At 39.7% G+C, this 10,025-nt stretch overlaps 1 non-coding gene across 1 annotated transcript; it reads right to left on the bottom strand.

The window, feature by feature from the left end:
• Nucleotides 1-6,016: 6,016 nt before the first annotated feature.
• LOC114407899 lies at nt 6,017-6,123 on the bottom strand. The gene has a single exon (XR_003665711.1). It is a non-coding gene; the product is annotated as a small nucleolar RNA R71 (small nucleolar RNA).
• Nucleotides 6,124-10,025: the final 3,902 nt, after the last annotated feature.

Here is a 10,025-nt window from a genome sequence, read left to right as displayed (position 1 = left end):
ACTTGCTAGCATTACCACACCTCTTGAGCTTGAGTTTATTCCTCAAGTAAAGAAGTTGTTGGATGAGGGTTTGGTTCGCAAGAGCTAAATCCTTGTGCTTTGTTGGTGCCCAAAATAGGTATTATTAGGCACCAAGTCCCTAAAATAGGTGGTATGATGAATGTTTTGAGTGGTGCAACCCTCTTTTGTAAAATCACTCATACACCTAACATCTTCATGGTGTGTGTACATAGGGACTCATTAGGTAGGTTTGTTCTTATTTTTGGTTTTAATACAAACTTAGGTACTCATATGGGAAACCTTAGGTTTGTCATACTTTTTGGTAGGAATAATTAACATGAAAATACAGAAAAAGGTATGTTTTATTGCATTACTTTTCTTAATTTTTCATAAAGTGATCAAGGGGTTCCCATGAACCCTAAGAGAATAAAGGTCATTCCTGAGTGGCCCACTCCACCAAGTATAAGAAAGATTTGGGGCTTCCATGACTTAACAAACTTTTACAAAAGGTTTGTCCCATATTTTTCTATACTTGTAGCACCACTCATTGAGTTGGTGAGGAACCATGTTCCTTCATGGGAAGATGCCCAGGAAATGGGTTTTCAGACCTTACCTTACTTCAACATACGAAACACCACTAATACATATGTTTTTGTTCTTTTTAAAGGTGTTGAGGGAAGGAGCCCAAAGTATGAAAAACCTCAAGATTTGAGGTCAAATCCTTTCCAAGGTGGAGGGAATGATGCAATCCTACCCCACAAGGGCATTGGATAGAAGACTCCAAGTAGATTGGGTCAGAGATCCAAGGGAAGGCCCTAGGGTTCTCATGAGTCTTAGGGTAGATTTCGAGCCCGTGGGCTAAATATGAGCCCGCTTATCTTTGTAAATATTAGAATAGGTTTTTTCTTTGTTTGGGCCTTGTATTTTTTGGCCATTCTAGTAGTATAGGGTTTTAGCCTTTGTATTTCAAGGCATTTTGAGTAGTCTTTGTATTAGGGAATTTTCTTATATTTCCATGTATTTTTTCATAGGGGTGAGCTTAGCTATTATAGGGGGTGTGTAGCTAAGCTCTAGCTTCTCATCTCAAGGTGGTGAGCTTAGCTATTAGAGAGGCGTGTGTAACTGAGCTCTAGCTTCTTTAGGAATCTTCTTAAGGAAGCTTCTCAAGGAAGTGAGCTTAGGTATGAGAGGGATGTGTGTAGCTAAGCTCTAGGTTCTGAAGGAAGTTTTGTCAAAGAAGCTTCACAAGGAAGTTTTCTCAAGAAAGCTTATCAAGGAAGATACCTAGTCTATAAATAGAAGCATGTGTAACACTTGTTGTAAGTTTGATGAATGAAAGTCTTGTGAGACACAACTCAAAGTTCCACTTCTCTCCCTCTTTTCTTCCTTCAATTTTGTGCTCCCCCCTTTCTATTTCTCTCCCTCTTTCTTTTCCTCCATTGAAGCATCATCTCCAAGCTTCTTATCCAAGGCTCATCTTGGTGGCGAAGCTCCTTCTTGCTTGGCTTATTCCCTTGTGGATGGTGCCTCCTCTCTCCTCTTCTCCTTTGCCTTCCTCTGCATCTCCATGGTGGAAAATCACCATCAAAGGACCTCATTGAAGCTCAAAGATCCAGCCTCCATAGAAGCTCCACAAGCAAGCTTCCATCATTAGATGCTTCAACAGGGGGAAAAATTAAGTTGAAGACCCCTAAAGAGGCAACTAAGCTAATTGAGAATATGTCAGCCAGCGATCACGCCATTTTGCGTGATAGAGTTCATCAACCCACAAAGAAAAGATTGTTAGAACTATCATCACATGATGCTTTATTGGCACAGAATAAGTTTCTTTCTAGGCAACTTGAGATTTTAATAAAAACACTTGGCAAGTTGCCAACTAAACTGTCTATTGGTCAACCTACGCATTCTTCTATTTTGCAGGTTGCAGTTTGTACCATCTGTGGTGAGGCACATGAAACAGGCCAATGTGTTCCTAGTGAAGAACACACTCAAGAAGTTCACTATATAGGAAATCAACAGAGACAAGGATATACTCAAGGAGGATATTCAGGCTTCCAGCAGGGTCCTTATAACCAACAATGACAATGGAGATCACACCCTAGCAATCAATTCAACAAAGACTAGGGTGGACCTTCTAACAGGCCAATCCAACAAGGGCCAAATATTTTTCAGAGGACTACTAAGCTAGAGGAGACTTTGACTCAGCACTAAAAAACCTTGAGGTCCAGGTGGGACAACTGGCTAAGCAGATAGCTGACAATTCATCCAACAGTTTTGTGGCGAATACAGAAAATAATCCCAAGGAGGAATACAAAGCTGTGATGACAAGGAGTAAGAGGTTTATGGAGGTGGAGCATGAGCACAGTGTTGTCGTGCCCAAGAAGAAAGCTGCTGAAAAGAAAAGTATTGATGATAAGAAAGATGATGTGAGAGGTGAAGGTAATCAAGAAAAAGAAAAACAAATAATGGTCAAGAAAAAGAAATTAAATGACCAAGAAAAAGAAAAAGAACTAGAAAATGAAAAAAATGGAAAAAATGAAAAAAATAAGAGTGAAGAGAGGAGTAGAAGTGAACAAGCTAGAAAGAAGAAGACAGAAAAAGCTGTGAATGAAGGTGTGGAAGTACCATATCCAGTGGTACCTTCCAAGAAGGAGAAGGACCACCATTTGGCGAGATTTTTAGATATTTTCAGGAAACTGGAAATAACCATGCCCTTCGGAGAAGCTTTACAGTAGATGCCACTCTACTCTAAGTTTTTGAAGGATATGTTAACAAGGAAACATAAGTATATTCACCAGGAAAACATTGTTGTGGAAGGAAATTGTAGTGTTGTGATTCAAAAGATCCTTCCACACAAACATAAAGACCTTGGGAGTGTAACCATTACTTGTTCAATTGGAGAAGTCACTGTGGGAAAGGATCTTATTGACCTAGGAGCCAGTATTAACTTAATGCCACTCTCTATGTGCAGAAGGTTGGGAGAGTTGAAGATCATGCCCACTAGGATGACTTTACAACTTGCTGACCGCTCCATTACCAAACCATATGGAGTAATTGAAGATGTGCTGGTCAGAGTAAAACATTTTATCTTCCCGGCAAACTTTGTGGTAATGGATATCTGTGAAGATAATGACATTCCTGTAATATTGGGAAGGCCATTCATGCTAACTAAAAGCTGCATAGTGGATATGGGGAGAAAGAAATTGGAGTTGGGCTTTGAAGATCAGAAAATTGATTTTGATTTATTTGTTGAAGACAAGCCTGCTCTAGAACAAAATGTTTGCTTACAGGTAATGGAAGTGAGTAAGGAGGTTTTGGAAGTAAGAACCAAAACGTGAGTTCGCCCATTGAGGTAAAAGCGTCAAGCTAATGACGTTAAAGAAGCGCTTCCTGGGAGGCAACTGATGTGCCATCATTTTCTTCTATTTTCTAAACCCTTTTTGCACCATTTTAATTACTGATTGGTCCTAATTGTCAATTAAATAGGCAGTTTTATTATTTGGGCTCATTTAGCTAATTTGATGTTTTTAATCTAATTTCAGGAATTAATGAAACATTGGGCTTAATCCGGATTTTGGTTGTGGACTTGAAGAGGGCAATTAAAGCAGTGCTTACTTTAGTTAATTTCTAATTAGGAAATTTCACAATTTTATTTTATGTGGTTCAGTGTTTATTTCGTTTTGGGCCAGAGTATTGTAATAGGGCCCAGTGACTTTGAGTGACTCTTTTTAAATAGCAGCCTTGGGATTCGTGCAAGGCTATTCTGTTATGCCATTCATTATTCAGAGCTTTGTTTAGGGTTTTACGTTTTTCTACTTGGATGCTACTGTTCACGTAATGCAATTTTCCATTTCCTGCTTCTAATTATAATTTCGTTCTTGTTTCTTCTTCTACTTTCATTTACGTTTCTGTTTTCATTTTCGTTTCTGTCTCATTTACGTTTCTGTTTATTTACGTTTCTGCTTCATGTTTCATTTACGTTTTCTATTTGAATCTATGGAAAGCTAAATATTCTGGTGTTGTTTCCTTCTGAGGACGAAGCCCAACTCTCTTTGAGGTTTCGTTTATAATGTGGTTCCCTAGCAGTTTTCCCTTCACCAGTTAACCCAAATTTGTGAACATTAATCAGTGCACGCTTCATGTTCGATTAATTGCCTCTGAGCCTAACTTGCGTTCATGCTTAATGGACAAGGGCTAAACGGTGTATGTGGTGCCTAATCACGTATTGACAACCCTAAGTTGATTTTCGCTTAGTAAATTGAAATAGGGTTGGATTAAGTGGTTAACTGTTAGGGACGAATTCTCCATAACCCAGGATAAGAGAATGGCTTTTGAATCAGAGGAAACAACCCATTTTTAATATTATTAGTTTCGTATTCTAGTTTACTTGTTCTGCTCCTTAAATCACAAAACAAATAACCCCCCCAAATCGTTACATTACTGCATGTATATTATGAACATTTGGTTTATCATTGCTCATTGGGAAACGACCTAGGATCACTTCCTAGTTACTACATTTTCATGTTTATTTGATTTGGGTACGGCTTCGATCAAATTTGGCGCCGTTGCCGGGGAGCAGTGTCCAAAGGTTCATAATAACTAGCTAGTGTTGTGTGTTTAATTCTTTAGTGTTTTAAGTTTAATTGTTAGTATTGTGTTAGTATGTGTGTTAGTGTTGTTTAGTGTCCTGGTATTTTGTTTAGTGTGTGTTCTGTCTCAGTTTTCATATTAAGCGCTTCCCCTGTTTCAGTTTAGGGTGTTTTTATGTGAATAGTGTTTTGCGATGGACTTAGCGACCACTTTTGCTTGCGGCAAAACAGAGTAGTAGTAGAAATCAAGTAGAGACGGATTTTAGCGACCACCCATGCTGAATTATTTGGGATTTTTTGTTTTAGTAGCTAGGGTTGTTATTTTTGGCTGAATTTGTTTGTGGTAACTTGTTTTAATCTATATTTTGTGGGAAAAATAGCTAGAGCCTTTAGTTTGGTCAGATTTGAAAGTTCCAAAAAAGTAGCAAATTTTGTTTTTCTCGAAACTTCAAACGGCCATAACTTTTGCTCTGGTTATCAGAATCGCAATTATTATATATGTATTTGGGGTAGAAAAAAATTTCCTACGCCATGGCAGCCTGCCATAGGCTGGCTGAGGTCTCCATCGTCGAAAAAAATGATTCTGTCAAAAGTTTTTTATTTTTCAAGTTTTATTCACTTATTTTTCTTAACCTACCATTTTTAGCTTCCATAGTTAGACTTTGAATTTTTTCCTGAAATTTTTTGTGCTATCTTTTCATCATTTTATAAGGTTGCTCACAAAATTTCAAGTCATTTGGATATCATTTGAGGGTAGCTGTAGTTCAAACCTACACCTTTATTTGCATGACAAGGCAACTAGTTGTGCATGCTGAATGTAGTGTATGACGAGAGGCAATCCATCTGACTTACAACCCTTTGATCCTGAGATAGATAGGACATTTCATAGATTAGTTAGGCATCATTTTATACCTTTTGATCATCCTGAGCATTCCATTACTGGTGAATCTGTGCATTCTGTTATTGGTGATTTTAAACATCCTGATTTTGAGCATTATAATTTTGAGCATTCTGATTCTGAGCATTCTGATTTTGAACACTCTGAGAACATGGCACAACCTCCACCCCGTGAGAGAACTCTAAGAGAAATGGCTGCACCTGATTTCACCTACGAAAGCTTGTGCATCCAATACCTTGATGAGGATGTCCCATATGTTCTTAAAACTGGACTGATTCATTTGCTTCCAAAGTTTCATGGCCTTGCAGGTGAAGACCCGCACAAACATTTGAAGGAATTTCATATTGTCTGCTCCACCATGAAACCCCCAGATGTCCAAGAGGATCATATATTTCTGAAGGCTTTTCCTCATTCTTTAGAGGGAGTGGCAAAGGACTGGTTGTATTACCTTGCTCCACGGTCCATCACAAGCTGGGATGACCTTAAGAGAGTATTCTTAGAAAAAAATTTCCCTGCTTCTAGGACCACAGCCATCAAGAAGGATATCTCAGGTATTAGACAACTCAGTGGAGAGAGCCTGTATGAGTACTGGGAGAGATTTAAAAAACTATGTGCCAGTTGCCCTCACCATCAGATTTTAGAGCAGCTTCTTCTCCAATACTTTTATGAAGGACTCAGTAATATGGAGAGAAGTATGATAGATGCTACCAGTGGTGGAGCCCTTGGAGACATGACTCCTGCTGAAGCCAGAAATTTAATTGAGAAGATGGCTTCCAACTCCCAGCAGTTTAGCGCCAGAAATGATGCTATAGTCATTAGAGGAGTGCATGAGGTAGCTACAAATTCAGCTGCATCATCTGAAACTAAGAAGCTTGAAGGAAAACTGGATGCATTGGTTAACTTGGTAACCCAGCTGGCCTTGAACCAGAAATCTGTACCTGTTGCAAGGGTCTGTGGTTTGTGCTCCTCTGCTGACCACCATGCAGACCTTTGCCCTTCCATGCAACAACCTGGAGCAATTAAGCAGCCCGAAGCTTATGCTGCAAACATTTACAATAGACCTCCTCAACCTCAGCAGCAAAATCAACCACAATAGAACAATTACGACCTCTCCAGCAACAGATACAACCCTGGATGGAGGAATCACCCTAATCTCAGATGGTCTAGCCCTCAGCAACAACAACAGCAGCCTGCTCCTTCCTTCCAAAATGCTGCTGGCCCAAGCAGACCATACATTCCTTCACCAATCCAACAACAGCAACAGCCCCAGAAACAGCCAACAGTTGAGGCTCCTCCGCAACCTTCCCTTGAAGAACTTGTGAGGCAAATGACTATGCAGAACATGCAGTTTCAACAAGAGACCAGAGCCTCCATTCAGAGCTTAACTAATCAGATGGGACAATTGGCTACAACAAGAGTCCCAGAATTCTGACAAGCTGCCTTCCCAAGCTGTCCAAAATCCCAAAAATGTCAGTGCCATTTCATTGAGGTCGGGAAAGCAGTGTCAAGGACCTCAACCCGTAGCACCTTCCTCATCTGCAAATGAACCTGCCAAACTTCACTCTACTCTAGAAAAAGGTGATGACAAAAATTTACCTAACAATTTTTGTGCAGGTGAATATTCCACTGGTAATTTTGATATGCAGAAGCAGCACATCCCTCCTCTTCCATTCCCTCCAAGAGCAGTTTCCAACAAAAAAAATGGAAGAGGCAGAGAAAGAGATCTTGGAAACATTCAGAAAAGTAGAGGTAAACATACCTCTGCTGGATGCAATAAAGCAAATTCCAAGATATGCCAAATTCTTGAAGGAGCTGTGCACTAATAAAAGGAATCTTAAAGGAAGTGAACGAATTAGCATAGGCAGAAATGTCTCCGCATTGATTGGTAAATCTGTTCCCCAAATTCCTGAAAAATGTAAAGATCCAAGTACATTCAACATACCTTGTATTATAGGGAATAGTAAGTTCGACAATGCCATGCTAGATTTAGGAGCTTCTGTTAGTGTTATGCCTTTGTCTATTTTTAATTCTCTATCTCTAGGTCCCTTGTAGTCAACTGATGTGGTGATTCATTTAGCTAATAGAAGTGTTGCCTATCCTGTTGGTTTCATAGAAGATGTCTTAGTTAGAGTTGGTGAACTGATTTTCCCTGTTGATTTTTATATTTTGAATATGGAGGATAGATTTTCTCAAGGATCGGTTCCCATCATTCTAGGCAGACCCTTTATGAAAACTGCTAGAACTAAGATAGATGTTTATGCAGGCACACTATCCATGGAGTTTGGTGATATAACTGTTCATTTTAATATTCTGGATGCTATGAAATACCCATCTGAAGATCTTTCTGTATTTCGTGCTGAAATAATTGACCATGTTGTTAATGAATACATGACTGATCTTTACTCTAATCTGCATGCCTCTCACTCTTCATGCATTGAGTCTGAAATTGTACTTGATCATATGTCTGAATTTGATGCTGAGAGTGAATCTGAAAGTGATATTGATTGCATGTCTGGTGGTGGTGTTTTACCTCTTGAGATTGATTTTATAGAGTCAGATAGGACTAACCATGTTTCAGGAAGTACACATACCTCTGACTTTCTTTATGAGGTACAGGCTGAGAAACCATCTCTTTCTACCACTATCCAGCCGACCACACCAGAATTGAAGCCTCTGCCATCAAATTTAAAATACGCTTACTTGGATGATAGCAAAAGTTTTCCAGTGATCATATCTGCCTCCCTTGCTGATGAGCAAGAGGAGAAGTTGTTGTCTGTTCTCAAGAAGCATAAGAAGGCTATAGGCTGGACCCTGGCGGACATTCCTGGTATTAGCCCATCCATATGTATGCATCGAATAAATTTAGAGGATGGAGCTAAACCAGTAAGACAGCCACAGAGAAGACTCAACTCGGTGATTCTTGATGTAGTGAAGAAGGAGATAACCAAGCTTTTGCAAGTTGGAATCATTTATCCTATCTCCGACAACCAATGGGTGAGTCCCGTCCAGGTAGTCCCGAAGAAGACCGGCCTCACAGTGATCAAAAATGAGAAGGAGGAGCTGATTCCTACTCGGGTGCAGAACAGTTGGAGAGTCTGCATTGACTATAGGAGGCTGAACCAAGTTACCAAAAAGGACCATTTTCCCCTGCCATTCATTGACTAGATGCTTGAGCGCCTGGCAGGTAAATCTCACTACTATTTCCTTGATGGTTTTTCTAGTTATATGCAAATTATTATTGCTCCTGAGGATCAGGAAAAGACCACATTCACCTGCCCCTTCGGCACTTTTGCCTATAGCAGGATGCCTTTCGGCCTGTGCAATGCCCCTGGTACCTTCCAGCGGTGCATGATTAGTATTTTCAGTGATTTCTTAGAAAATTGCATAAAGGTGTTTATGGATGATTTCACTGTATATGGATCCTCTTTTGATGGTTATTTGGAAAAAGTTTTGAATAGATGCATTGAAACTAACCTTGTTCTAAATTTTGAAAAATGTCATTTTATGGTTGAGCAAGGTATAGTTTTAGGCCACATTATTTCCAATAAGGGTATTGAAGTAGATCCTGCAAAATTTTTTGTTATTTCACAATTGCCTTACCCCTCTTGTGTGCGAGAGGTGCGATCTTTTCTTGGTCATGCAGGATTCTACAGGCGCTTTATAAGGGATTTTAGCAAAGTAGCCCTTCCACTGTCCAACTTGTTGCAAAAGGAGGTGGAGTTTGACTTTAATGACAGATGCAAAGAGGCTTTTGATTGCCTCAAAATAGCGCTGACTACCACCCCCATCATCCAGGCACTCGACTGGACAACCCCTTTTGAGCTTATGTGTGATGCATCAAATTATGCATTGGGGGTTGTCCTTGCTCAGAAAATTGATAAATTGCCTAGGGTGATATATTATGCTTCTAGGACTTTAGATGCTGCCCAAGAGAATTATACTACTACTGAGAAAGAGCTTCTAGCCATAGTTTTTGCTCTTGAAAAATTTCGATCTTATTTGCTTGGTAACCGCATTATTGTTTATACTGACCATGCAGCTCTAAAGTACTTGTTGAAGAAGGCTGATTCTAAGCCTAGGTTGATCCGATGGATGCTCTGGCTTCAAGAGTTTGACTTGGAGATCCGTGATAGGAGCGGAGCACAAAATTTAGTTGTTGATCATTTGAGTCGGATCGAACGTGTAACGGATGCGAATTCACCCGTTCGGGATGATTTCCCGGATGATCATTTGTATATACTGTATAGTATTTCTGACTCTCTTTCTACTCCCTGGTTTGCTAACATTGTCAATTATTTAGTTGCTTCTATTTTTCCTCCCTTAGCATCTAAAGCCCAAAAAGATAAAATTAAAAGTGATGCTAAGCATTTTATTTGGGATGACCCCTACTTGTGGAAATTGTGCAGTGATCAGGTCATTAGACGATGCATTCCAGATCATGAGACTGACTCAGTCCTGTAGTTCTGTCATTCTTCCACACCGAGAGGTCATCTGGGTGTTCAAAGGACAGCTCGCAAAGTGCTTGATTGTGGTTTTTA

Source organism: Glycine soja, chromosome 3, assembly GCF_004193775.1.
Source record: "Glycine soja cultivar W05 chromosome 3, ASM419377v2, whole genome shotgun sequence".
In the NCBI taxonomy this organism is placed as follows: Eukaryota; Viridiplantae; Streptophyta; class Magnoliopsida; order Fabales; family Fabaceae; genus Glycine; species Glycine soja.
The sequence above is the reverse complement of the archived record's forward strand: the minus strand, read 5'-3'. Positions and strand labels throughout refer to the sequence as shown.